The sequence below is a fragment of the Pleurodeles waltl genome, chromosome 3_1 (genome assembly GCF_031143425.1).
Source record: "Pleurodeles waltl isolate 20211129_DDA chromosome 3_1, aPleWal1.hap1.20221129, whole genome shotgun sequence".
In the NCBI taxonomy this organism is placed as follows: Eukaryota; Metazoa; Chordata; class Amphibia; order Caudata; family Salamandridae; genus Pleurodeles; species Pleurodeles waltl.
The window spans coordinates 1,614,532,650-1,614,538,615 of NC_090440.1; positions in this window are offsets into that span (position 1 = coordinate 1,614,532,650).

Here is a 5,966-nt window from a genome sequence, read left to right on the forward strand (position 1 = left end):
CCTGTGCCAGGCCTTTTTTTGCCTATTTGGGGCAGTTCGCGCTTAGGCCCTCATAACTTTTTGTCCACATAAGCTAACCAAGCCAAATTTGCGTCCTTTTTTTCCAACATCCTAGCGATTCTAAAGGTACCCAGACTTTGTGGGTTCCCCTGAAGGAGGCCAAGAAATTGGCCAAAATACAGTGAAAATTTCGTTTTTTTCAAAAAAATTTGAAAAAGGGGCTGCAGAAGAAGGCTTGTGGTTTTTCCCCTGAAAATGGCATCAACAAAGGGTTTGCGGTGCTAAACTCAGCAGCTTCCCAGCTTTCAGGAACAGGCAGACTTGAATCCGAAAACCCAATTTTTCAACACAATTTTGGCATTTTACTGGGGCATACCCCATTTGTGCAATTTTTTGTGCTTTCAGCCTCCTTCCAGTCAGTGACCGGAATGGTCATGAAACAAATGCTGGATCCCAGAAACCTAAACATTTCTGAAAAGTAGACAAAATTCTGAATTCAGCAAGGGGTCATTTGTGTAGATCCTACAAGGGTTTCCTACAGAAAATAACAGCTGAAAAAGAAAAATATTGAAATTGAGGTGAAAAAAACATCAATTTTTCTCTACTTTTTACTCTGTAACTTTTCCCTGCAATGTCAGATTATCGAAAGCAATATACCGTTACGTCTGCTGGACTCCTCTGGTTGCGGGGATATATAGGGTTTGTAGGTTCATCAAGAACCCGAGGAACCCAGAGCCAATAAATGAGCTGCACCCTGCAGTGCGTTTTCATTCTATACCGGGTATACAGTAATTCATTTGCTGAAATATAAGAAGTAAAAAATAGCTATCAAGAAAACCTTTGCATTTCCAAAAAGGGCACAAGATAAGGTGTTGAGGAGCAGTAGTTATTTGCACATCTCTGAATTCCGGGGTGACCATAGTAGCACGTGAATTACATGGAATTTCTCAAATAGATGTCTTTTTTACACACACCCCTATATTTGGAAGGAATAAATGTAGAGAAAGACAAGGGGCAATAACACTTGTTTTGCTATTCTATGTTCCCCCAAGTCTCCCGATAAAAATGATACCTCACTTGTTTGGGTAGGCCTAGCGCCCGCGACAGGATATGCCCCAAAACACAATGTGGACACATCACAGAAAACAGAGCTGTTTTTAGCAAAGTGACTACCTGTAGATTTTGGCCTCTAGCTCAGCCGGCACCTAGGGAAACCTACCAAACCTGTGCATTTCTGAAAACTAGAGACCTAGGGGAATCCAAGGAGGGGTGACTTGTGTGGCTCGGACCAGGTTCTGTTACCCAGAATCCTTTGCAAACCTCAAAATTTGGCTAAAAAAACACATGTTCCTCACATTTCTGTGGCAGAAAGTTCTGGAATCTGAGAGGAGCGACAAATTTCCTTCCACCCAGCATTCCCCCACGTCTCCCGATAAAAATGATACCTCACTTGTGTGGGTAGGCCTAGCGCCCGCGACAGGATATGCCCCAAAACACAACCTGGACACATCACAGAAAACAGAGCTGTTTTTAGCATAGTGACTACCTGTAGATTTTGGCCTCTAGCTCAGCCGCCACCTAGGGAAACCTACCAAACCTGTGCATTTCTGAAAACTAGAGACCTAGGGGAATCCAAGGAGGGGTGACTTGTGTGGCTCGGACCAGGTTCGGTTACCCAGAATCCTTTGCAAACCTCAAAATTTGGCTAAAAAAACACATGTTCCTCACATTTCTGTGGCAGAAAGTTCTGGAATCTGAGAGGAGCCACAAATTTCCTTCCACCTAGCGTTCCCCCACGTATCCCGATAAAAATGATACCTCACTTGTGTGGGTAGGCCTAGCGCCCGCGACAGGATATGCCCCAAAACACACCGTGGACATATCACAGAAAACAGAGCTGTTTTTAGCAAAGTGACTACCTGTAGATTTTGGCCTCTAGCTCAGCCGCCACCTAGGGAAACCTACCAAACCTGTGCATTTCTGAAAACTAGAGACCTAGGGGGATCCAAGGAGGGGTGACTTGCAGGGCTCGGACCAGGTTCTGTTACCCAGAATCCTTTGCAAACCTCAAAATTTGGCTAAAAAAACACATGTTCCTCACATTTCTGTGGCAGAAAGTTCTGGAATCTGAGAGGAGCCACAAATTTCCTTCCACCCAGCGTTCCCCCACGTCTCCCGATAAAAATGATACCTCACTTGTGTGGGTAGGCCTAGCGCCCGCGACAGGATATGCCCCAAAACACAACGTGGACATATCACAGAAAACAGAGCTGTTTTTAGCAAAGTGACTACCTGTAGATTTTGGCCTCTAGCTCAGCCGCCACCTAGGGAAACCTACCAAACCTATGCATTTCGGAAAACTAGAGACCTAGGGGAATCCAAGGAGGGGTGACTTGTGTGACTCGGACGAGGTTCTGTTACCCAGAATCCTTTGCAAACCTCAAAATTTGGCTAAAAAAACACATGTTCCTCACATTTCTGTGGCAGAAAGTTCTGGAATCTGAGAGGAGCTACAAATTTCCTTCCACCCAGTGTTCCCCCAAGTCTCCCGATAAAAATGATACCTCACTTGCGTGGGTAGGCCTAGCGCCGGCGACAGGAAACACCCCAAAGCGCAACGTGGACACATCCTAAATTTTGGAAAAAAACAGAGGTGTTTTTTGCGAAGTGCCTACCTGTAGATTTTGGCCTCTAGCTCAGCCGGCACCTAGGGAAACCTACCAAACCTGTGCATTTCTGAAAACTAGAGACCTAGGGGAATCCAAGGAGGGGTGACTTGCGGGGCTCGGACCAGGTTCTGTTACCCAGAATCCTTTGCAAACCTCAAAATTTGGCTAAAAAAACACATGTTCCTCACATTTCTGTGGCAGAAAGTTCTGGAATCTGAGAGGAGCTACAAATTTCCTTCCACCCAGCGTTCCCCCAGGTCTCCCGATAAAAATGATACCTCACTTGTGTGGGTAGGCCTAGCGCCCGCGACAGGATATGCCCCAAAACACAACGTGGACACATCACAGAAAACAGAGCTGTTTTTAGCAAAGTGACTACCTGTAGATTTTGGCCTCTAGCTCAGCCGCCACCTAGGGAAACCTACCAAACCTGTGCATTTCTGAAAACTAGAGACCTAGGGGGATCCAAGGAGGGGTGACTTGCGGGGCTCGGACCAGGTTCTGTTACCCAGAATCCTTTGCAAACCTCAAAATTTGGCTAAAAAAACACATGTTCCTCACATTTCTGTGGCAGAAAGTTCTGGAATCTGAGAGGAGCTACAAATTTCCGTCCACCCAGCGTTCCCCCACGTCTCCCGATAAAAATGATACCTCACTTGTGTGGGTAGGCCTAGCGCCCGCGACAGGATATGCCCCAAAACACAACGTGGACATATCACAGAAAACAGAGCTGTTTTTAGCAAAGTGACTACCTGTAGATTTTGGCCTCTAGCTCAGCCGCCACCTAGGGAAACCTACCAAACCTGTGCATTTCTGAAAACTAGAGACCTAGGGGGATCCAAGGAGGGGTGACTTGCGGGGCTCGGACCAGGTTCTGTTACCCAGAATCCTTTGCAAACCTCAGAATTTGGCTAAAAAAACACATGTTCCTCACATTTCTGTGGCAGAAAGTTCTGGAATCTGAGAGGAGCCACAAATTTCCTTCCACCCAGCGTTCCCCCACGTCTCCCGATAAAAATGATACCTCACTTGTGTGGGTAGGCCTAGCGCCCGCGACAGGATATGCCCCAAAACACAACGTGGACATATCACAGAAAACAGAGCTGTTTTTAGCAAAGTGACTACCTGTAGATTTTGGCCTCTAGCTCAGCCGCCACCTAGGGAAACCTACCAAACCTGTGCATTTCTGAAAACTAGAGACCTAGGGAGATCCAAGGAGGGGTGACTTGCGGGGCTCGGACCAGGTTCTGTTACCCAGAATCCTTTGCAAACCTCAAAATTTGGCTAAAAAAACACATGTCCCTCACATTTCTGTGGCAGAAAGTTCTGGAATCTGAGAAGAGCTACAAATTTCCTTCCACCCAGCGTTCCCCCAAGTCTCCCGATAAAAATGATACCTCACTTGCGTGGGTAGGCCTAGCGCCGGCGACAGGAAACACCCCAAAGCGCAACGTGGACACATCCTAAATTTTGGAAAAAAACAGAGGTGTTTTTTGCGAAGTGCCTACCTGTAGATTTTGGCCTCTAGCTCAGCCGGCACCTAGGGAAACCTACCAAACCTGTGCATTTCTGAAAACTAGAGACCTAGGGGGATCCAAGGAGGGGTGACTTGCGGGGCTCGGACCAGGTTCTGTTACCCAGAATCCTTTGCAAACCTCAAAATTTGGCTAAAAAAACACATGTCCCTCACATTTCTGTGGCAGAAAGTTCTGGAATCTGAGAGGAGCTACAAATTTCCTTCCACCCAGCGTTCCCCCAAGTCTCCCGATAAAAATGATACCTCACTTGCGTGGGTAGGCCTAGCGCCGGCGACAGGAAACACCCCAAAGCGCAACGTGGACACATCCTAAATTTTGGAAAAAAACAGAGGTGTTTTTTGCGAAGTGCCTACCTGTAGATTTTGGCCTCTAGCTCAGCCGGCACCTAGGGAAACCTACCAAACCTGTGCATTTCTGAAAACTAGAGACCTAGGGGAATCCAAGGAGGGGTGACTTGCGGGGCTCGGACCAGGTTCTGTTACCCAGAATCCTTTGCAAACCTCAAAATTTGGCTAAAATAACACATGTTCCTCACATTTCTGTGGCAGAAAGTTCTGGAATCTGAGAGGAGCTACAAATTTCCTTCCACCCAGCGTTCCCCCACGTCTCCCGATAAAAATGATACCTCACTTGTGTGGGTAGGCCTAGCGCCCGCGACAGGATATGCCCCAAAACACAACGTGGACATATCACAGAAAACAGAGCTGTTTTTAGCAAAGTGACTACCTGTAGATTTTGGCCTCTAGCTCAGCCGCCACCTAGGGAAACCTACCAAACCTGTGCATTTCTGAAAACTAGAGACCTAGGGGGATCCAAGGAGGGGTGACTTGCGGGGCTCGGACCAGGTTCTGTTACCCAGAATCCTTTGCAAACCTCAAAATTTGGCTCAAAAAACACATGTTCCTCACATTTCTGTGGCAGAAAGTTCTGGAATCTGAGAGGAGCCACAAATTTCCTTCCACCCAGCGTTCCCCCACGTCTCCCGATAAAAATGATACCTCACTTGTGTGGGTAGGCCTAGCGCCCGCGACAGGATATGCCCCAAAACACAACGTGGACATATCACAGAAAACAGAGCTGTTTTTAGCAAAGTGACTACCTGTAGATTTTGGCCTCTAGCTCAGCCGCCACCTAGGGAAACCTACCAAACCTGTGCATTTCTGAAAACTAGAGACCTAGGGGGATCCAAGGAGGGGTGACTTGCGGGGCTCGGACCAGGTTCTGTTACCCAGAATCCTTTGCAAACCTCAAAATTTGGCTAAAAAAACACATGTCCCTCACATTTCTGTGGCAGAAAGTTCTGGAATCTGAGAGGAGCTACAAATTTTCTTCCACCCAGCGTTCCCCCAAGTCTCCCGATAAAAATGATACCTCACTTGCGTGGGTAGGCCTAGCGCCGGCGACAGGAAACACCCCAAAGCGCAACGTGGACACATCCTAAATTTTGGAAAAAAACAGAGGTGTTTTTTGCGAAGTGCCTACCTGTAGATTTTGGCCTCTAGCTCAGCCGGCACCTAGGGAAACCTACCAAACCTGTGCATTTCTGAAAACTAGAGACCTAGGGGAATCCAAGGAGGGGTGACTTGCGGGGCTCGGACCAGGTTCTGTTACCCAGAATCCTTTGCAAACCTCAAAATTTGGCTAAAAAAACACATGTTCCTCACATTTCTGTGGCAGAAAGTTCTGGAATCTGAGAGGAGCTACAAATTTCCTTCCACCCAGCGTTCCCCCAAGTCTCCCGATAAAAATGATACCTCAC